Source organism: Prionailurus viverrinus, chromosome A1 (assembly GCF_022837055.1).
Source record: "Prionailurus viverrinus isolate Anna chromosome A1, UM_Priviv_1.0, whole genome shotgun sequence".
NCBI lineage: Eukaryota > Metazoa > Chordata > Mammalia > Carnivora > Felidae > Prionailurus > Prionailurus viverrinus.
The window spans coordinates 173,755,406-173,779,372 of record NC_062561.1 but is presented as its reverse complement, the minus strand read 5'-3'; the positions used below and the strand labels follow the sequence as shown (position 1 = coordinate 173,779,372).

General features: G+C 40.6%; 1 protein-coding gene across 4 annotated transcripts in view; it reads left to right on the top strand.

The window, feature by feature from the left end:
- The window catches only part of MCC (MCC regulator of WNT signaling pathway), a 470,733-nt gene that overhangs the window by 81,628 nt on the left and 365,138 nt on the right, over positions 1-23,967 (top strand). The gene's annotated exons all lie outside the window — the stretch shown is intronic.

Sequence of the window (23,967 nt, the reverse complement as noted above, 5' to 3'; positions counted from 1 at the left end):
TGTTACAGTGGCCCCAGCAAGCACCAACAAATATCGCTGCTGTGGTTGGTCCCTTACCACCACTCAGTCAGCCTGCTTTTCACCTCTTCTCAACTCTGCATCTTAACCCGCTGCACTGCTTTCCCCCATCCTTTCACCACCTTGGACTCATCCCCTTCCTTCATGTGTCCACAGAAGATTGCACTTTCTACTCCCTTGAGGCCGTAGCTGCCTCTTGTGAGACCTTCCCCCTTCCCTCATCCTCCTTGGGCTGTTGCGCTTCCCACCACACACATGTTAGCTTTCCATGGCTTGGTTCCTGTCCTTCTCTCTCTCCGCGTGTTCTGCTCATATTCATTTCCATAATTTCCAATATCAGCCTTGCGCCCTTAACTCCGAAGCTTATTCCTGTAACCCAGCTTGTCTCCAGAGCCCATGGCTCTCGTTTACAGCTGCCTGGTGGTCAGCCCCACCTGCAGCCTCTTCTGTCCCGACTGCCCTCGCCCTGTAAACATGGCAAGTCATCTGACCTCTGTGGCAGCTTCTCTCTTCTCTCGTTTCCACAATCAACCAGACCCCAAACGTTCTTTCCCATGCCCTCCTGCCAACAAAGTTGCCAAGACATGGCCAAGACATGTTGATTCTCTTTGCAGTGTCTTCCATGGGCATGCTTCCAATTTCACTTGACTGTTTTACATCCCCCCCCGAGCAAGTGCACCAGCTTGCCTACTGTCCTTCTTGTCTACTCGCGCTAGCTTCCAGCCTGTCATTCATACGCTGCCAGACATACAGTTATGCTCACATCACTGCCGTACAGGGTTAGGCCCTGGCTGCATACAAAAGTAAGGCCTATCTTAAATTTGTCATTCAAGGCACTTTTTTTTTTTTTAACCGTTATTTATTTTTGAGAGAGAGACAGCATGTGAGCAGGGGAAGAGCAGAGAGAGGGAAACACAGAATCCGAGGCAGGCTCCAGGCTCTGAGTTGTCAGCACAGAGCCTGATGTGGGGCTCAAACTCACAGACTGTGAGATCATGACCTGAGCCGAAGTCGGACCGACTGAGCCACCCAGGTGCCCCACTTCTTTTTTTTTTTTAACTTTTTTTTTAATGTTTATTTTTGAGAGAGAGAGAGGGAGAGAGAGAGAAACAGAGCATGAGAAGGGAGGGGCAGACAGAGAGCAAGACACAGAATCTGAAGCAGGTTCCAGGTTCTGAGCTGTCAGCACAGAGCCCGATACGGGGCTCAAATTCACGGACTGCAAAATCATGACCTGAGCTGAAGTCAGATGCTTAACCGACTGAGCCACCCAGGCGCCCCAAGGCCCTTCTTTAATAGGGTCCCAGCTTACCTCAATATTGTCCCCTAAAATAACCAACGAAGACCAACAGCCCAACAGGAAGAGCTTTACTTGGACCATCTGTTAATGGAAACTTATGGTGTGAAACTAGATTGTGTCATTCTGTCAGAGGTGACCTGGCTCAGCTGAGTTAGTTCACATTGACAAAATTCATGAAGGACATAGCATCTGTTGTGATTGTGTTTCATATCTGAGTATACAAAGATGTGGCCTTGATTGGATTTTAGTGTTTCCCTAACCACATGATTGTCTCACAATCCTGTTACTTTTGTAGGTTGCTAACCTCATTTATAGTGTTGGTTCCTTTGTTCATTCATTTGTTTATGTTTCCTAATTTAGATAAGAAGCAGTCTTATCTTCAAATTCTAAGGGCTGCTTACTATTGAGCTCCTCAGAATTTCTCTGAATAAGTTTTAGGCTACCACTTAGCAGTCTCTGAAATCCTGAAAAGAACAACACCAGCTGGTCCAGCCAGGGCAAGAAAATAAAAATGTATGGTATTATTGGGGCACCTGGGTGGCTCAGTCTGTTAAGCCGCCTACTCTTGATTTTGGCTCAGGTCATGATCTCATGGGTCATGAGTTCAACCCCCGTGTTGGACTCTGCACTGACAGTTTGGAGCCTGCTTGGGATTCTCTCTCCCCCTGCCCTCTCTGTGCTCCTCCCCCACTCACTCTTTCAAAATAAATAAACTTAAAAAAATGTACAGCATTCATGAGTTAAGGGCACTGACACTGAATGAGGAGGGGAAAAAAGGAACTGAAGAAAGGAAGTTGAGAGAAAGGAGAGAAGCAGAGCTGAAAGGGAAAACAAGTGGTGCCTTTGTGAGGACTAGCACCATGCTGTAGTTTACTCATCTTACATACCCCTCACCCCCTGGAGAATCTTCACCATAACAAAAGACCATAGGTTGAGTAGCTTAAATAACAGAAATTCACTTTCTCACACTTCTGGATGCCAGCAAATCCAAGATCAAGGTGCCAGCTGATTTGGTTCCTGGTGAGAGCTCCCTTCCTGGCTTGCAGATGGCCACCTTCTTGGTGTGCTCTCATATGGCAGAGAAAGAAATGTCTCTCCTTCTCCCTCTTCTTAGAAGGCCTATTGGATTAAGCCCCCACTTTTATGGCCTTATTTAACCTTAATTACCTCCTAAAGACCCTCTTTCCAGATACAATTACATTGGGGGTTAGGGCTTTGACATATGAATTTGTTGGGGGGGCGGGAGACAATTCAGTCCATAGCACTCTCCCTCACAAAAAGTATGTGTAAAGGTTTTTGTCCCCCCATTGCTTTAGTGAGGGAGAGCAACTGGATAGTGGGATACTCAGGTATTGTGTGATTAGGGATACAATAAGTTCTGACCAACAGAACTGCCTAAGGGATCTAGGTTATTAGCCAGACCGGGAAGCAACTCAGCTTGATACCGCCTGTTATGTTAAGATAAGTGAGCCTGGGGGCTTCAAAGGCAGTTCTTCTATTGGGAGGTCTAAATTGTATTTAATATATTTTCGACTATGAAGGATCAAACCCGTAATCTAGAAAGTTCAACTGAGTTTGGTTGGAATTAATTTATTTCTTTACAGAAAGCCAAACTATGCAGATAGATTCCTCTTAAGTCCTTCTTTGAGCTTGGGTTCTTCAGGTAAGGATATCATAGTTCTGGTTTCCCAGGAAATAGACTTGGATGGGGATTTGGGTGCAGAAGGCTTGCTGGGGAGCACTCTGGGGTCAACACCTGTGAGGGAGTCCCAGGAAGCAGGATTAGGCAGATAGAAAAGTTGAACTGTGACACATTTACAAGAGATGTCTCAGCTGATCTTATGGGAAGCTCTGGAAGTAAGATGGCCCTTTAGCACCTCTATGAGTTGAAGAAAGGGGGTCAGGCCTTTGCACCTCCTTGTCAACCAGTCATGAGATATTGGCTGCCTCTGGGGAAGGGGTGTAACTTTGGGCAAGGTGACCGCCTTTTGCAGAGGGCATTTCCCAGAAAAGGACTTGGTCATGAGCCTTCAGCAGGTAACATTCCTCACAGCTTTAGCCCATAAAGAGGGCATCTGGTACTGTATCACTGCATCCACTCCACAGGATAGGAGCTAAGGCCAAGGAGCCCTTAGTTATGCATTAAAACTGTTGATAGGGGCACCTGGGTAGTTCAGTCGGTTAAGTGTCCGACTCTTGATCTCGGTTCAGGTCATGATCTCACAGTTCATGGGATTGAGCTTGGCATTGGCCCCTGCACTGACGGAGCAGAGCCTGCTTGGGATTCGCTCTCTCCCTCTGTCTCTCTCTGCCTCTCCCCTACTTGCACAGGTGCTTTCTTTCTCTCAATATAAATAAACTTTAAAAAATCTTTAAAAAAATCTGTTGAATATTCCTGTAGTTGGGATTCAATGTGTGTGTGTGTGTGTGTGTGTGTGTGTGTGTGTGTGTTCGCACGCATGTGTGGTTAAAAGATCACCCTTGTGCTAGAGGCTACAGATTTTGTATGTAGAAGCCCTCTGAAAATGCTGGTTCTGGCCAGCTAAGAGTAGTAATTAATTGTAAAACTAAAATGCACAATAATTCCAGTCATGTCATTACAAGCATAAGGGAGGGAGGAGCTAGAACTAGTTGTGCACTTAACTGAAAATAACCAATAGAGGATGTGACGAGGAGCAAGTTCTAGACAAGCCTGAACATTTATTTTGAAGGAGCTCATTTCTGCAGAGGTACATGTGGTTTCAGTAACCTTCCTGGACTTTTTTTTTTTTTTCTGAGAGTGTTTATGTTCATTTGCTAGAATTAGCAGAGGAGTTATGAATATGGAATATGGCTCAGTGCTGTATAAGTGTTCCTCAACACTTGACTGTTAATTAGTGTGGTTAGGTTTAATGAACTCATTTAATAACAATATTCCTGCTGAGAATTTTATTGGGTACTAAATTCTTAAATTTAATAATGCAAAACATATTTGTGGAGTGTTAATAATGGTTGCAGGACTTTCAGAGAATGAAATAATGGAAGGTTAAGTGTAATGGATTAATTAAATAAGAAAGCCCAAACTACCTTTCAAAGTGACTCCATAATGCTATTCGCTTTGTTTTAATGAATAAAGCAGGCCATATCAAATGCCATTTGTGTGCATTTATTTCAAAGCAGCATTCAAAGCTAGCAAATTTAGATCAGAGGAAATTCAAACACAGCAAAATATTCTGCTTGGCAAACAGAGTTTTGTTTTCTGTACTGATCCATTAAATTGAATAACTTGATTTTCTTGCAAGATGGCAACAATATGTTTCTTCCATGTAGAGAAATCAGTGGGAACTTTCCAACCAACTCCTCAACAGCAGCAGCTTGTATCAGTGGTGGTCCACATAAGCATTTGGGAAATGTTTTTAATTGCTTTAATTGCATTTCAGTGAAGTGACACAAACTTCTTATACCCCTTTCAAAATCAGCAATACATTTAAATTGCCTAAGAAGTTTTAAACTGGTTATAAATGCCCTTCATGTGATATATTCAAGATTATTTTTAGCAAACATTTCAGGATAAGTGTCTTTTGTAATTCATTATCCTAATGAATTGTTTGGACCTGGAGAAGGTGTGCCCCTCAGTTTTCCCATCTGCACAAAATAATGCCAATTAGGATGTGATAAGGCAATGTGTGATTAAGTGTGCACACTTTGAGTTCTCCATAGTCCTCAAGGGCAATTTTATTTGAGGATGAGTTTTGTGGATTTTGTTTGTGGAAAGGTAATTACTCCAGATAGGAGTCCTGGGGGGAGAATATTGAACTCATTTTCTACTCCTAGTAGATCATACAGGAGTAAATTTTGAGTTTCTGAAATATTACAAAAGCCTAAAAATTGTGGTTTCCAGTCAAATCCATTCCCATCATATTGGGAAGGCACACCAGTTAGGAATGTGTTCAGGCGCCAAGAATTTTGGGGTAGGTGGCTCAATTATGCCTTTGTTGACTTCCTTCCTTTCTCTTTCTCCCTTCCTTCCTTCCTTCCTTCCTTCCTTCCTTCCTTCCTTCCTTCCTTCCTTTTCTTATCTATCTATCTACCTACCTACCTACCTACCTACCTACCTAATCTGTCTTTCTGCCTGCCATCCTCAGAATGCTTGTTGCTGCAGGGTTGCAAGATTCCCTGCCCATTTTCAGGTACCATATTGCAGGCATCAAGAGGATAGAAAGAGAAATAGGACATGGTGGCACCTATATCAAGAAAGAAAAGCTTAGCCTGGAAATTTTAACATTTGTTTCATTGGCTGCATACCATTTCATTGTATGGATGAAGCACAATTTAACTAGTCCTGAGGTTAGGTTTTGGGGGTGCTTTGTATGGCACCCAGTTGGGGAATAACAGACATTTTAAAGGAAAACAATGATCTGTAGCTCTCAGATCTAGTAGCTGTTGTTGACTTTGTATTTGTCAGGCCACACAGGGTTCTAGTTTTGCTTCCTTTGTTGCTCTCATCTTCCACTCAGCCTGATCCCAGTTCTGAGCTCAGGCAAGATGGAGATAAAGAGTGAGCCCCGAGTACTCTGGGCCTCAGCATCTGCTCACGTTGGCTGCCAGACAGGCTCCAATGTGGTGTCCCAGTTCTGATACCCAAGTCCCCACATTACCTTGTTTCCTGGGCCTGACTCGCTGCCTTGAAAACCCAGCAACTCTCAGTCCTCTCACTGGAGGACCTGGCCTGCCTAGATCTCACTTGTTTCCCTCTAGGGAGAGATATTCTATCTTTGAGCTTCTGCCTAATGGCTAGGGATCTGCCCCTGCTGACAAACTCACTTAATGATGCCTCGGGCTTCAGAACATTGCCAGGCTCCCATGACACCACATCCCTGGCTTGGCCTCCACCTACCAGTCCACCACCACCACCACCACACATGTATGCATATACACATATTTGATCGAAGTTATCATGGTTTAAAAAGTCAGATAGACATTGGGGGCACCTGGGTGGCTCAGTCGGTTAAACATCTGACTCTTGATTTCAGCTCAGGTCATGATTTCAGTTCATGAGATTGAGTCCTGAGTCAGACTCTGTGACAACAATATGGGTTTCTGTCTCTGCCTCTCTCTCCGCCCCTCCTCCACTCGTGCTCACTCTCTCTTTCTAAAAATAAATAAACACTTTAAAAAAAGAAAAAGAAAAAAGAAAAAATCAGATAGATATTCAAGATTCATAATGAGAAACGGCACTGTTTTGTCCACCCCTTCCTACTTCTAGTTCCTTTCTGTTTAACAATTTAACATTTTAGCTGTTTCTTCTCATTTCCCTCTATAATTATGATTTGTTTATATTGCTTTTCTTCCATTGTTATATTGCTATTTACTTCAATTTTAGATATTATGTACTGATTTTCTACAAGGAATATGTGAATCTGGTGCCCTCTCCAAATACACACCCACTTCCACTTTGCCTGTTCTCCTAATAATAAATTTTGGTTAGGTCAATATTCAGATTTCTTGTTACATAAGAGGAGAATCAACTGTCTTGCTTATGCCGCTTTTACTTGGTCATTGCTTCTGTGCAACCAAAGCCATATACCACGTTTCTGTCTTTCTTGTGAACAGCCTGTTTTTGGTGTATCCTTCCTCTAGTAGCTTCCTGAGAAAGCATCCATGACAGCTCAGTGTTTTGAGAAACATCTTAGTTCTGCCTTTGCATTTTATTGATAGTTTGGGCATAGAATTTGAAGCTGGAAAGTATTTTTCTCTAGGGATTTTGAAATGATTGTCCCAGTATCTTTCAGTACCCAGAACTGCTAGTGAAAAAGTAAGTGCTATTACAATTCCCAGTCTCTTGCATGAGACCTGTTGTTGTTTCTCTTTTTCTTTTTGCAAGCTTTTAGACTCCTCTTTGCTTGTGTTCTGAAATTTCATGTTGATGTGTCTTGTATAGGTGTAGGTCTTTCTTTTATGATTTTTTTAATTTTATCTTTTTAAATTTACATCCAAATTAGTTGGCATATAGTGCAACAATGATTTCAGGAGTAGATTCCTTAGTGCCCCTTACCCATTAAGCTCATCCCCCTTCCCACAACCCCTCCAGCAATCCTCAGTTTGTTCTCCATATTTATGAGTTTCTTCTGTTTTGTCCCCCTCCCTGTTTGTATATTATTTTTGTTTCCCTTCCCTTATGTTCATCTGTTTTGTCTCTTAAAGTCCTCATATGAGTGAAGTCATATGATTTTTGTCTTTCTCTGACTGACTAATTTCCCTTAGCATAATACCCTCCAGTTCCATCCACGTAGTTGCAAATGGCAAGATTTCATTCTTTTTGATTGCCGAGTAATGCTCCATTGCATATATATATATACCACATTTTCTTTATCCATTCATCCATCAATGGACATTGGGGCTCTTTCCATACTTTGTTGTTGATAGTGCTGCTATAAACATGGGGGTGCATGTGTCTCTTCAAAACAGCACACCTGTATCCTGTGGATAAATACCTAGTAGTGCAATTGCTGGGTCATAGGGTAGTTCTATTTTTAGTACTATTGAGGTAGTTCTATTGAGGAGCCTCCATACTGTTTTCCAGAATGGCTGCACCGGCTTGCATTGCCACCAACAATGCAAAAGAGATCCTCTTTCTCCGCATCCTCGCAACATCTGTTGTTGCCTGAATTGTTCATGTTAGCCATTCTGACAGGTGTAAGGTGGTATCTCATTGTGATTTTGATTTGTATTTCCCTGATGATGAGTGATGTTGAGCATTTTTTCATGTGTCGGTTGGCCATCTGGATGTTTTCCATGGAGAAGTGTCTATTCATGTCTTTTGCCCATTTCTTCACTGGATTGTTTATTTTTTGGGTGTTGAGTTTGATAAGTTCTTTATAGATTTTGGATGCTAACCCTTTGTCTGATATGTCATTTGCAAATATCTTCTCTAAGGGGCGCCTGGGTGGCGCAGTTGGTTAAGCGTCCAACTTCAGCCAGGTCACGATCTCGTGGTCCGTGAGTTCGAGCCCGGCGTCAGGCTCTGGGCTGATGGCTCGGAGCCTGGAGACTGTTTCAGATTCTGTGTCTCCCTCTCTCTCTGCCCGTCCCCCGTTCATGCTCTGTCTCTCTCTGTCCCAAAAATAAATTAAAAAAAAAAAAACGTTGAAAAAAAAATATCTTCTCTCATTCTGTCAGTTGCTTTTAGGTTTGCTGATTGTTTCCTTCACTGTGCAGAAGTTTTTATTTTGATGAGGTCCCAGTAGTTCACTTTTGCTTTTGTTTCCTTTGCCTCTGGAGACGTGGTGAGTAAGAAGTTGCTGCGGGCAAGATCAAAGAGGTTTTTGCCTGCTTTCTCCTCAAGGATTTTGATGGCTTCCTGTCTTACATTGCAGTCTTTCATCCATTTTGAGTTTATTTTTGTGTATGGTGTAAGAAAGTGGTCCAGGTTCATTCTTCTGCATGTCGCTGTCCAGTTTTCCCAGCACCACTTGCTGAAGAGACTGTCTTTATTCCATTGGATATTCTTTCCTGCTTTGTCAAAGATTAGTTGGCCATACGTTTGTGGGTCCATTTCTGGGTTCTCTATTCTGTTCCATTGATCTGAATATCTGTTCTTGTACCATTTTTTTAAAATCTGTTATGTTGGTACCATGAAGGACCCTCTCCTATGGAAACAGATAACCTTAAGTTCTAGGAAATTTTTAAAAAATGTATATCAATGATAGTTTCCTCCCACCCATCTTTTCTGTCATATTTTGGGAACTCCTATAATTTGGATATTAAATATCTCCTCATAATTTTACTTTATCTCTCATATTCTCTACTTCTTTTTACTGTTAATGTTGCTATTCTATTTTCTGGGAGATTTACTCAACTTTACCTTTTAATTTTTTAATTAAAATTTAATTTCTGCTTTTAATTTCCCAAGGTTTTTTATGTTGTTAGTCTCTGAGTGTTCTTTTTTTTTTTAATGTTTATTTTTGATACAGAGAGAGAGACAGAACGTGAGTGGGGGAGGGGCAGAGACAGAGGGAGACAGAATCCAAAGCAGGCTCCTGGGTCTGAGCCGTCAGCACTGAGCCCAACACGGGGCTTGAACCACCCCCCATGAGATCATGGCCTGAGCTGAAGTCGGATGCCCATCCGACTGAGCCACCCAGGCGCCCCTCTGAGTGTTCTTTTAAAAATTTTCCTGTTTTGAGGAGAGCACCTGTTGGGATGAGCACTGGGTGTTGTATGGAAACCAATTTGACAATAAATTTCATATTAAAAAAAAGACATTTATCCATACATTAAAAAAAATTTCCTGTTCTTGTTCCATGAATATTATACCATTGTTTAACTCTCTGTGGGTACCCATGGTAATTTTGTAGAAATTTTCTTGAGGCCTCTAGGTGGCTAAGTCAATTAAATGTCTGACTCTTGGTCTCAGCTCAGATTATGATCTTGTGGTTTGTGAGATTGAGCCCCACGGTCCGGCTTTGCTCTGACAGCACAAAGTCTGCTTGGAATTCTGCCTTTCCCTTTCTCTGTCCCTCTCCCCTCCCCCAACCCCTCAAAATAAAGAAATAAACTTAAAAAAAAATTAGGAAATTTTGTTTTCTTATGTTCCAGCATTTTTTCTCTGTTTCATCTGAGTTGTTTTCCCTTTTTTGTTATTTGTTTTTGTCTCTCCCTTTTATGTTAGATACTCTTTTCAAATATGTAGTTGTTATTATATATCTCTTCATATTTAAGAGTAAGGCACAACAAAACTAATTAGAAGGTATGGGAGTGTGTGTGTGTGTGTGTGTGTGTGTGTGTGTGTGTGTGTTTAGGTGAGGAGGACTGTTTGGTCAGTGGGCTTCACTATAGGATGATCTTAGAGGGCTGTTTCATTCGGTGATCCATACCTCCCCTGCCCAATATATACAGGTATTTTCCTTTGGCCCAGGTAGTATCTCTAGAGAGACATCCTTCAGTCTCCTGCCTGGATGTTATAAAGCTAGTAGCAAGGGTTCTCAGAGCTGAGTGGGGGAAAAGGAGCCAATGGTTTTATCATTCAACATGTGGGCTTTCCCTTAACTCCCCAATTTCAGGCCCAGAATCGAGAATCAATTTGGAATCAACTACTGTAGAGGATAAACCTCTGGTTTTCTTCCTGGGTTGGGAAGAGTTGACTGTGCTGGGTTGGGGAAGGGAAATGGGGATCCAATGATCCTTACACACTTTCAACTAATCCACCGTTTTGAGCTGAATGTGTACTCTCTGGCTCCCTAGTTTTTGAGCCGGTCCAAGGTGTTGCTTCACTCTTTCTCTGCTGTGCTAAATCTACTCATTTGTATGCTTTGCAGCTTCTGAAATTTCGTTCTGATCTTCCCTTCTGTTCTTGCCATTATAGAATAGCTGTCATTATTTGCAATAATTATGTTCTATGAAGTTGCTTCAAATACTAATTAATTAACACTGAACCATTGCTCCAAGGAAATGCAGGGTTAGGTACCTGCAAGCCTCATCAACTAATCAATACATAACCTGTTATTATGTGTATTTCTTTCAAGAAACCTTATGTAAAACACATTATTGATTCATTAATATCAAAGGCATGGCCCATAGTACTGGAGCTCACGCCTGAGTGAAGCTTATCCAGCACATACATTTTCTCCATAAGGTGCATCACAGCTTTCTTGCGCTCAGGAACACTAGACTGTGCTTCTGCACTGTGCTCAGGGAACAATTTTAACAGCAAAATCACCAGCAAAAAGCACAAAAATACAAAAAACATGCCACTAAGTAGACTATGAAAAGGATGTTTGTTTACAGTGTGAGAGCTGAAACAAGAAGTTAGAGGGTGGCCACGTTCAACCTCAGGAACAGGAGCATCAGGAGTCTCAAATTTTTCACCGCTTTGAGCATGTCCACAATGACTGTGGAAACACTGTCAGTATTGATTTTGGAATAGAAATGAGTTTTAGAGAATAGGTAATTTCACAGACATAGAATGTGTAGGTAATGAAGATCAACTGTAGTTTTATGCTTTTTAAAATTCCTTTATCTGTTTAGGATGGCTTCAGGAAGGATCGAAAAGAAACGAAATAAATAAGCATATTAAATCCACCATATTTAGCTAGAAGTCTCTGTCATCCTCCTTATTTTGTATAGGACCCACTGATACCTACTTGTCTACAGTGACCTCTCAGATTTCTTCTGGCTCAGTCTGTCTCTTCCATCCTTATGTATCCCCACTGGGCTCATCTAGGCCTGGACCCCAATGCTCCTCAGGTGATACAGGCCTCTCCAACAAGCCCGGCTGTGCCCAACCATGCCACAACATATTGATATAATGTATAGGTTTTTTTTTTGTTTGTTTTTTTTTTTTTAATTTTTTTTTTCAACGTTTATTTATTTTTGGGACAGAGAGAGACAGAGCATGAACGGGGCAGGGGCAGAGAGAGAGGGAGACACAGAATCGGAAACAGGCTCCAGGCTCTGAGCCATCAGCCCAGAGCCCGACGCGGGGCTCGAACTCCCGGACCGCGAGATCGTGACCTGGCTGAAGTCGGACGCTTAACCGACTGCGCCACCCAGGCGCCCCAATGTATAGGTTTTTAAAATATCCCAGGATCGGTGGTGTGCTGGAGCTGGCTCATACTGGCTAACAAAAACCAACTGCGAAATTTTTAGGAATTTTGTCAGGCCATTGTTAAACATAAGCACGGTTAAAAACTAAATCACATAAACCTGCAATCAAATATATTACATTAACAGCATAGGTAATGAATACTCAAAACGTGTCACTTCCTAGTGACTATACCCATGTTCTTGAGGTTATTTGTGTCTCTTGGATCTTGGTGTGTTATTGCGTGCCTCTCTTCCAAATTCACATTCGGTGATATGACAGTGATGGTTTAAAATCAGCAGTGGCAGAGGTATTTATACTATGGAAATCAGCAAATGCTTCAAATCTGGGCTTCTTCTCCCCAGAGAGCCCATTGTGAAACATTCACCAGCACACCCCTGTAGCCTGAAAATTTGTGTGAAACTGAGTAAAAATAGAGATTAACTGACAGAGGCAATGGGGAAGGAGAGAGTAGTTAGAACCAAAGACCCAAAGGTATGTATTAGCTACCTGGATTTTATTAGGCAGAAATAAAGAAGGAAATGAAATGAAGATAGAACTGAGTCACAGAAAAAAAAATCTGGGCCCTTCTAGCAATGTATTATGAAGGGTATGACCAAGCTGAGCCAAAGGATCTTGTATATGTAAGCTTGAAAAAGCTAAAGCTTCTATAATTAAGAGATGGAGATTAAAAATTATTGATACCAAGTTGGAATAATACTGCGCAGGAAATCTTTAATATGTTTGAATAAGAGATGATCGACCTGTATGACATGTTCTTTCTCTGACCAGTTACTACTGTTGTGAAATTAAAGAGTTGTGTTTGCCCTGAGCAGTAGCTCAAGGGCAGTTTGTTGAAATAATTACTCCAGAAAAACCCGGGAGTAAAAAAAAATCATATTTAAAATTCTTTTACAAAATTTCTACTAATTGTAGATCTTTGGAAGTTCAGGTTACTGACTTATAATGGAAAGTCAGTAATTATTTTTAGGAGACTTAAAATGTGTTAGATTTAACTCTAGTGCTTAGATGGTGCTTTAACTTTAGGTGGATTCCCAAAGAACAAAAAGATCTGACTGATATATGTCTGGAAAGACAGTGGAGGGAGAAAACCTCGACATAGGAGGTAAAAATAGAAAATAGTAGGCTACTGTCCCCCATGGGTATCATTGCCATGAAAAAACTGCTTATATTTAAAAAATAAAACATTCCTCTTCAGAGTCACAGGAATATTAGTGTGCAGTGGAAGGTGCACCTCTAGGCCTCACATCACACTCATTCTTTGTTTTTGTTCCAAACTCTGGTTTGGGGACCCTGTAGTGTCCTGTCTTTGGTAGAGGAAGAATTGCTGTCCGGTTTATATATTAAAATTTGCTTCACAGAGAAGTGTTAGCCCTTGAAATGAACTGAAAGACTTCATAAAGTTGCTCAGGAGATGAGGCAAAAATGTTTTCCAGGGTTGTTGGGTATAATCTTAATATAACAGAGATTTTACAAGTAGTCCCATCAGATGACTTTTTTCCTTTCTTTTCACTGTTACTAGTTTGTGTTTAACTTGGTTCTGGTGGTGTTGTTTCCTCTGCTTTCTTCCCTTTCATGGACAACATGAAATCATTCTTTTATTTTTTAAAAAAAAATTTTTTTTGTCCAACGTTTATTTATTTTTGGGACAGAGAGAGACAGAGCATGAACGGGGGAGGGGCAGAGAGAGAGGGAGACACAGAATCAGAAACAGGCTCCAGGCTCTGAGCCATCAGCCCAGAGCCTGACGCGGGGCTCGAACTCACGGACCACGAGATCGTGACCTGGCTGAAGTCGGACGCTTAACCGACTGCGCCACCCAGGCGCCCCAAATCATTCTTTTATTTATTTTAAGTTTATTTATTTATTTTGAGAGAGAGAGAGCACACAAGCCGGGGAGGGACAGAGAAAAGGAGAGACAGAATCCGAAGCAGGCTCCATGCCATCAGCGCAGAGCTGGATTCGGGGCTTGAACTCATGAACTGTGAGATCCTGACCTCAGCCGAAACCAAGAATCAGATGCTTAATGGACTGAGCCCATGAAATCATTCTTTGAATCTTAAATATGGGTAGCCTGTGGCACAATCCACGACTTTTCCCCACTTTTCCCCAATTGAGGTATAATTCATATAATATACAATTTACTATTTTAAAGTGTACAATTCAGTGGTTTTTAATATATTCACTCTGTTGTGCACCTATCACCGTTATCTAATTCTGGAACATTTATTTCCAACACCCCCAAAAGAATCCCCATACCTCTTAGCAGGTATGTTTTCAGTTCTCGTGGACATACACCTAGGGTGGAATTGCTGGCTCACGTGGTAATTCTGTGTTTGACGTTTTGGGGAAATGCCAAACGGCTTCCCAGTGGCTTCATTTCGGTTAGTCGCTTACTCTTATGACCTTCATTGTTCAGTTCTCCGACAATGTGCATCCCTCTCTGGTCAGTTGTGCCAGCTGGGATGTTCTGTGGGAGACGTGATACAGCTGACTTCCGTGATGAGGTGCTGCCTGGTGTCACTTGCAGAATAGCTGCGTTCATTTTGCTCTGTTTGCTACTTGTAGGGAAATATTTATTTAAAGACCCTCATAGTCCCAGGACCGTGGCGTGTAGATTCCTTTGTGGTTTCTGTGTCTATTCTGCCTTCACCTTGATAAATGGCTGCATTCTTGTGTTCATCTGCTCGAGGAGGATGATGGTGGTGGTGATGGTGATGACATCACAGCTTATTGGGTGCTTGCCCTGTGTAAGGCAAGTACCAAGAGCTTTAGGGACATTACTTTATTTAGACCTCACAATACACCTCCGAGATGGATATTTCAAATCCCCTTTTCACTTACCCAGACCAACATTTAAATTGATAATGATGTTTCATGTGACTGGAGCTTGGCAGAAGGGCGAGAAGGTGCTGCTGTGCCGGGGCCTCTCACTTCTTGGAAGGGTTAACATGTGTCTGCTCAAATGTGGTTCTTTTGATTCTAGTTTGCCCTACTGTACTTGCAAACAGACATCACACCTGAAGCCTATATCAAATAGAAAAGAAAACGGAAGGCCCTAGACAAAACCACCATGTGGTGGGGTCCCTGGGTGATTCAGTTGGTTCAGTGTCTGACTTTGGCTCAGGTCATGACCTCATGGTTCATGAATTCGAGTGAGTTCTTCACTGTCAGTGAGGAGTCTACCTCAGATCCTCTGTCTCCCTCTCTTCCCCTCCCCCACTTGTCCTCTCTCCCTCTCTCCCTCCTTTTCTCTCTCTCTCTCTCTCTCTCTCAAAAAAAAAAAAATTAGAAAAAAAAAAAAAAACCTGACAACCCACCATGTGGTTTCAAATCCTGTATCTGAAAAAATACGTGAGAGATGGAATGACCACAGAAGCAGCATGCAATCACCTTGTAAATTCTGTAATTTTTTTTAATGTTTATTTATTTTTGACAGAGAGAGAGACAGAGACAGAGCATGAGCGGGGGAGGGGCAGAAAGAGAGGGAGACACAGAATCCAAAGCAGGCTCCAGGCGCTGAGCTGGCACCACAGAGTCTGACACGGGGCTCGAACTCATGAAGCGTGAGATCATGACCTGAGCTGAAGTCGGCCACTCAACTGACTGAGCCACCCAGGCGCCCCGGTAAATCTTGTAATTTTTAAGTCTACTATCCTTCGTAAGTGCCACTAGGGAGATTATTTCTTATTTTCACTTTGGTGTGGTATTTTACACATACACATCATAAACCTAGAAAAGTGTACACTAATCATTATTGGCTTTTGATCCCCAAGATGAAAGTTCTTTCTTTCCAACATTCATCATGGTTGTAGCTTTTCATATGTGGAAACTGTCTTGTGCCTCAGTGGACCTGCCTTACTGTACTGGTGCTGAGGGAAATCACTGCTTTCTCAGTGAAGCACAGTACGAGCTGTAACAGTATTTCCCTAAATGAGAGCGTGGCCCCTCATAGTGTCGTAACAAACAGCTCTGCTTTATGAAATCTAGATGTTCCTAAAATGCTTGTAGATTTAAAATCTGTTACAGGATTTTAGAAAGCATTTTAGGCAAGAGTGTATAAAGGTAATTCACTAGATAAGAGATAGAAATGGCCAATAGGTGAATAAAAATCTAGCCAACCTCTAGTTCAATAAAATATAAATCAAAATGAGGTATAAGTTCTACCTATGTACTTATTCATTATTGAACAGGAATATGCACATGGTAAAAAATCCTAGAATACAAAATTATGTGCAACAAAAAGTAAATTTTTCCTCCCATGCTGTTCTCCAGCTACCACATTCTCCTCCCCAAAGACAATTACCATTACCATTTTGGGGGGCCTCCTTTGTGGTTGTCTGGGAACACTGGTATACACACATATATTTTTGTATCTGTATATATATGTGTGTGTATATATGTATATATATATATATATATACACACACACACACACACATATTTATATAACACTACAACACTGTTTTTCTACACCTTTCTTTCTTCTTATAACAGTTATTTTTGAAAGTATTTCCATATAATACATATAAGCAGTCTTTTCTTTATTCTCCTAACACATTTATTTATTTATTTATTTATTTATTTATTAAAAAAAAATTTTAATGTTTATTCATTTTGAGAGACAGAGAGAGACAGAGTGTGAGCAGGGGAGGGGCAGAGAGGGAGACACAGTATCCAAAGCAGGCTCCAGGCTCCCAGCTGTCAGCACAGAATCTGACGCAGGGCTCGAACTCATGAATTGCATGATCATGACCTGAGCCGAAGTTGGATGCTTAACCGACTGAGCTACTCAGGCCCCCCTATTTATTTATTTTTAAATGTTTATTTATTTTTGAGAAAGACAGAGAGTGTGAGCAAGGGAGGGGCAGAGAGAAGGGGACAGAGGATCTAAAGCAGGCTCCACGCTGACATCAGCGAGCCTAATACAGGGCCCGAAATCAGGAACCCCAAGATCATGACCTGAGCTGAAGTCAAATACTCAACTGACTGAGCCACCCAGACGTCCCTCCCCTAACATTTTTAAAGTAAAAATTTCCAAGCATACAGTAAAGTTGGGACATGACTCTTTTGAACAGTTTCATAGTATTTCATTATGTAGACACCACAATTTCTTTTTACCGCTCCTGTAATGACAAATATCTAAATTGTTTCCTATCGTTTGTCTTTAGAAAATAATGCTGCATTTAAATCTTTATGCATAGGTAATTTGGCATATCTGAGAATATATCAGCAGAGGAATGCTCTAAAAGCAGAATTGTTAGGTCAGGGGAGTGTGTATTTTTTAATTTCATAGATATTGCCAAATTTTCTCCATAGAGATTGTAGCAATTTACACTTACACTGCCAATGTATGAAATTGGCTGTTACTCCACAGTCACCAAAAATGTTATCAGAAGTTTGATTTTTGTCAACAGTAATGGATGAAAACCAAGAGACTACCTTTTTCCTATTGTTTTGGAAAATATTTTAGAATATGAGAATACTCAGTGTTGGTGTAGGTGTGATTTTTTTACATATTGGTAAAAGTAGTATCAATTCAGCTTTTCCTTAGGGCTGTGAAAGTCCTTACTAAGTATACTTTTTTTTGAGCCCATCCCATTTCTACCAGTCCTACCTGTAACCTAAGGAAGTAATCAAATACTCAAGGATGTCCATCACAGCATTTTTATAAGAGAAAAATTATGGAAACAACCAATGAAATAGATTTTTAAAACATATTATGCTATATCTATACAATGGATACCAGGCAGGTAGGTATTTAATTTAAAATTTATTTTTTTAATAAAGTTTATTTATTTATTTTTGAGAGAGAGAGAGACAGAGATAGCATGAGTGGGGCACGGGCAGAGAGAGGGAGAGAGAGAATCTCAAGCAGGCACCACACTGCCAGAACAGAATCCGATGTGGGACTCGTACTCACAAACTGCAAGATCATGACTTAAGCTGAAACCAAGAGCTGGACACTTAATCAACTGAGCCACCCAAGCGCCCCCATGCAGGTACTTTAAAGGTATGTTGTGCCACATATATATTATCATGGAAAGATGTTCCTGATTTTTTGTTTCATGAATACACAGATTATAAAACAGTACATCTAGCATTATTCCATTTAGTGGGAAGATATGGAGAGGTAGAAACATAGATGTGTAATTTGAGAAATAAATATCATTGCATAGATGATACAATCACATAAATGAAGATCTACATATCTATATCTATGTGTAGATACACCTGAGCAATGTCTGTAAGAATGCACAAATTTGTAATGGGAAGTATGATCATAGCATACTACCAAAAATACAGATAATTTTTCTTTGCTTTTATTATTTTCCATATTAAAACACTGTATGTAGCAAGCATAGTTTATTTTTTATGACAAAATAATAGAATGGAAAGAAACTTTCATGTGCAATCCATAGCACCAAATATAACTGTTAAATATGTTAAAATAATTTATTCAGGTGACATTTATTAAGTGCCTGCTCCATGTGAACCTTTGGTCTAAGTGTTGGGGAAGGGACAGAGACCAGTTAAATATCCCTATCCTCCCAATATGATGTACACATTTTGAGTTTTGGAGTGGGGCAGGATTGAGTGAGTAGCACAGGATTCTTATGTTTCTTTAAAATTACTGAATCTCAATTGGTAAGAATTATCTTAATGATTTAGATGTAATGCTCAAGTATTTAACTGTGTTAATAGAATTTGGGTTTTGCATTTCCATTGTCCCTGAAAAGAGGGCTTTGTGGCAAGACTTAACTTATCTTGGGGCACCTGGCTGACTCAGTCAGTGCAGCATGTGACTCTTGATCCCAGGATTGTGAGTTTGAGCCCCACATTGGTTGTAGAGATTACTTAAAACTAAAATCTTAAAAAAAAAAAAAAAAAGACTTATAAGGAGGCTTGGAAATGAAGATCAGAGCCCAGGTCCAGAAATGCCTCTTCTAGTTAGCCACATTCCAGACAAGTGCAAATACACATTTTTAAATTCTCAAGTGCAGAAGAAGTGTAACTACAGGGTTATGCGGTGAGAATTTCGATCCCTGTTTTGCTGTGCGGACTCCATGTGCTGCCATTCCAGCCTAAGCCATCAAAGGACCCCTTGACTAATTAGCAGGCACTACAATTGATCTAGGTCCTGAACTCCTTAAAATCCTGAAGCTCCTTAATAGTGAGCTTCAAACTTTTGTTTAAGCTGTGAAAACTTGCATTCAAATAAAGTCTTAATCTGTAGCCTAATATACAAAACCGACAAGCACAGTGATGACAGGGTGGATATCTGCCCTGAAACCTGGCACACTTTCATCCATCTCTTGCTCCCTTGTTCCTTCAGGTGAGAGGAGAGGTTTGAAGGCACTGGCCCAAGGGAACCCCCCCAAAACAACCAGTATTCATGATAAAACAGCCTTCATGGTTTGCCTAGATTAGTGGTTATCAGACTTCAGCTCTCACCAGAATCCCCTGGCAGAATTGGTAAGACACCCCAAGAGCTTCTAATTCCATGGGTCTGGGTTTGGACCTGGCAGTTCACATTTCTAACCAGGCCCCAGGTGATGCTGGTGGTCTGGGGACCACATTTTGAGAACCTCAGGTCTGGGTATATGGTATGGAACATTTGTTTCATACCTAGTGGGCCATTGTCAGGTTAAGATTGGAAAATGTTAGGTTAAGAAGATTAAACAGGTTTCTTCTAAATTTGCAGTGTTTAGTGATACAGTACATTTTATATCCCTAAGAGAAAGATTTAGTATTCTTACCACAGAACACCCTCCCTCTTTTTTCTTTTAAAAATAGAGTAAACATGGTAAATAATATAGTATGTCAAAGGTGGAATTTAGAAAAATTGGAACACAATCAGGGCAAAACTATACTTGAGGTTTACTTTTGTTGCCCCAGAATTTGCCTTCTATGTCTTAGACCACTGTCCTAGGTATAACTTTTACGTTAAGAAACCAACCTAATGGAAGAGTTGGGAGTGAGCATTTCTCTGTCCAAGGCATATTTCTTTCAGATGGACCTGAGGTTGTTTGCTAGAGTCATGTTAGGAGTTTGTGTTACTACATCTCCATTTCCTTTTCCTCTGCTCCCCTCTCCTAGCCAGGCCTCTTGATGAACTGGAAAGGGCACTGGACTGGGAGTTAGGAGACCTACTTAAGATCTGCCTTTAACTAGCCACAAACTCAGCTCTGGCCTCAGATTTCTAATCTGTTAACTGAGGAGGTTTAACCAGTTGTATGCAGCACTCACAATCCTCATATTCTATAGCTTGCAGGTGATGTTGGCCAAGTGAATAATGGAATGTGCAGAATGGATCGAATGTAAGGACCCTGCTGCAGGGGAGGCCCTGGACTCACCACTTTCTCAGATTTTATCCTGAATAGAAAGTGGCTATAGAGACTGACAGAGTTCCTTAACAAAGTCACACAGCTAGTATTAGTAGGATCTCAATCTATCTCTGAGTCTAAAGAATGCTTTTCACTCTGTTTGCTGCCATAATACTCGTATTGCTTAGCTTTTCCTTAAACAGTTTTCTTTTTAAACATTTCCTGTGTGTCCTTTGAAACCAGGTAGATTTTGGCCAAAATCCCAGCTAACAAGTTACTCAACCTGCATGATCCTTAGTCTCCTTCAGTTTAAAAAGAAGATAATAATATCTTCTTTGCACCTTTATCATGAGGATTATGTCAAGTGCTGAGCACAAAGTATGGCTCAATACTTAATAATTATATTAATTTATTCTGGAGTTATAGTACTTGTGGGTAAACTTTTGTATTCTGCCTTTTTCTCTTGTACAGTTTATTATAAGCATTTCTTACGTTGCCCAGGATCTCCATATTTGTATTTCGAGGCTGCATCTGTTTTCACTAAGTGGAGAAGTAGTATTTACTCATCTATTCTGCTGCAGTTGATATTTAGGTCCTATTGCTTGTTTTATTACAGTGGATGAATACAGACCTTAAGAATCAGATGTAGCTGAATTAAAAAAATTTTTAAGTTTATTTATTTTGAGAGAGAGTGTGTGTGTGCACAAGTTGGGGAGGAGCAGAGAGAAGGAGAGACAGAATCTCAAGCAGGCTCTGCACTGTCAACCAAGAGCCCAACGTGGGGCTCCAACTCACAAACCGTGAAATCAAGACCTGAACCAAAATCAAAAGTCAGACACTTAATTGAATGAACCACCCAGGTGTCCCCAAGTTTCTTTATTTTTTAAAAGTTTATTTATTTATTTATTTATTTATTTATTTTGAGATAGAGAAGGAGAGAGAATTCCAAGCAGGCTCCGCACTGTCAGCACAGAGCTAAAGCGGGGCTCGATCCCATGAACCATGAGATTATGACCTAACGTGAAACCAAGAATCAGACACTTAACTGAATGAGCCACCCAGGGGACCCTGAGTTAAAATTTCTAATTCTACTGCTCTTTGGTTTTGGATTAGTTGCTTGAATTTTCTGGCAATAATAAAACTTACTTTGCAGCATTGTTGTGAAGATTAAGTAAGTCAAGCAAGAGCTATAAAACTCTTAACACTTTGCCAGGTGCATCATGCACTCTCAAGAAATGCTAGTTCTTTCTCCCCTTCACCAGATGGGCAAGGTTCAAGGTGGCTTTTCAGCAGACCTAATGATGGCATTTGCCCCCATCTGTGGAAGCTCTATTCATGGATCCATGCAAACCTCACTGAGATTCCCTGCAGGCAGGTCATCTCCTTGAACCTGCTGGTAGGATAGCAGGGATACTCAATTCTCTATGTAAGATGCATGACCTCAAATTTAAAAATAATCTTTACTTCTTTGGGTGCCTGGATGGCTCAGTCGGTTAAGCATCTGACTTTGGCTCAGGTCATGATCTGACGGCTGGTGGGTTCGTGCCCCACGTTGGACTCTGTGCTGACAACTCAGAGCCTGGAGCCTCCTTTGGATTCTGTGTCTCCCTCTCTCTCTCTGCTCCACCCCCTCACACTCTGTCTCTTGCTCTCTCTCAAAAATAAATAAACATTAAAAAAATTTTTTTTAAATAAAAATAATCTTTACTTCTTAATTTCTTTCTTATTTTCTTTTCTGTGAATGAGTTATTTTCAAATATTATTCTGAATGAATATCCAGCTATATGTAGACGATTTAAAAAATGTGGTTTAATTATGCTTTCACTAGTGGGTACAGATGTAGACTACCAATGAGATTGTAGAGGATTATTTTTATTACTGGTTCAGAAGAGAGGTCAAAGGACCATGATAGAGTTTCAGCTTGAGGAGACTTTACATTACATTTACATAGGCAAGGGTTTATTATGTCCTAGCAGAATGGGTCTGATTTGGGTAGTTTTAGAAAATTCCCCAGTGAGACTAGAGTCATCACTCCATGGTGCAAGTGAATTTGTGATTCCTCTGATTTTTTTGATGAAAATCAGATATGCACATGCAGAATGATCTTAAGGTGGCAACTCCTTTCCTTCCTTTGGAAGGAAAAAAAAAAACGGCCTAGAGCTGGATTCTAAAATGTAAATTGCAGGGAAGATATCTGTAATTAACTTAGAAAGTACTGTTTGTGTTTAACTTCACCATAATTTTTCAGGATGAAAAAATTGCACATTAGTGCAGGCAAGAAGTAAGGCTTTTAACAAGTGTAAATGTTTTTTTTTTTTCCAGTCTCAGTTTCTAAGATGAACCTGTGAACTTTTAATTTATACATTGGTTTGGAGTAATTAGCCCATGAATTGTCTAGCTTTTGAGACATAATTGTTTAGAAAAGAGGTGGACCATGAAAGCATCCTGATTTTCTGGAATCTTCAGAAGAAAAATGATACCCTTCACTGAAAATCATACAATGATGCTTAAAAGGAAAATATAGCATAGTCATGTAGACTTTGCTATATACTTGAAATATTTATACTTTTTTTTTTTTTTTTGCAAAATTTTGTATGGCTCTTTTCCCCCTAAATCACTTTGCCTGGTAGGTTTTGAGCACTTTTTTGTTTTTATCTTTACAAAGTTTGGAGAGTGAGAAGAATTCAAATCCTCCCCAACTCCCAAGTAATTAAATCTTTTAAAAATATCTTATATATTGTTGTCCATATTACATAAGTCACCTACCAAAGATTAACTAATGAGTTTTGGACAATCGAAGTGAACTATTGTCAAGGCCAAGTGTGAATTGCAAGCCGCTAAAATCTCTTGGCAGGATAATAACTGGAATAACCTGTAAGCTGATACATCACAAGGAGGCATCTGATTTTCCCCTTGGCAAGGCGCTGGATGCCAAAGCTAATCTTGGCTCACTTTTCTCTGACACTGCTCTTCAGATACCAGGATTCTGTCATTGTAGACCTGTTATGTAGCTTGAAAAAGAAAAGCCTTGTATGTGTACATGAATAAAAATTCACAATGTGCCAAAAAAGGGCAGGTGGCAGAATCAGTTTCTGTCCCACCCCTGTTCTCCAGATAACGGTGCCACCTGCCAGATGCAGTCCCTGGTAACAGTTTCTTAGATGTCCTTCCAGAGATAAGCTGTGCATATCATGGGCACACGGACACACATTCTACTTCTTCTTTTAAACATGTGGTCATATAACATATAGACTGATCTGCATCTGCCCTTTTTAAAACTTGATATATTTTGGAGATTATGCCATCATTATATAGAGCTGCCTCATTCTTTTTATTTTTATTTATTTTTAATCAATTAATTTGTTTTGAAAGAGAGACAGAGAGAGAGCACGGAGGAGAGGCAGGAGAGAGGGAAAGAGAAAATCTCAAGCAGGTTCTGTGCTGACAGCACAGAGCTCAACATGGGTCTTGATCCCACAAACTATGAGGTCATGATCTGAGCCGAAATCAGGAGTCAGATGCTTAACCGACTGAGCCACCCAAGCACCCCTTTAAAGGCTGTTTAGTATTAATTTAATTGTATGATGGACTTTATTTTATTTACCACACCCCCGCTGGTGGATGTTTATATGATTTTCAGTCTTTTGCAAATACAAACGGTGCTGCATTGAATGACTCTGTACATTCATTGCTTTGTGTACATCAGCATATCTGTGGGGTGGATATTTCTAGAAGTAAAA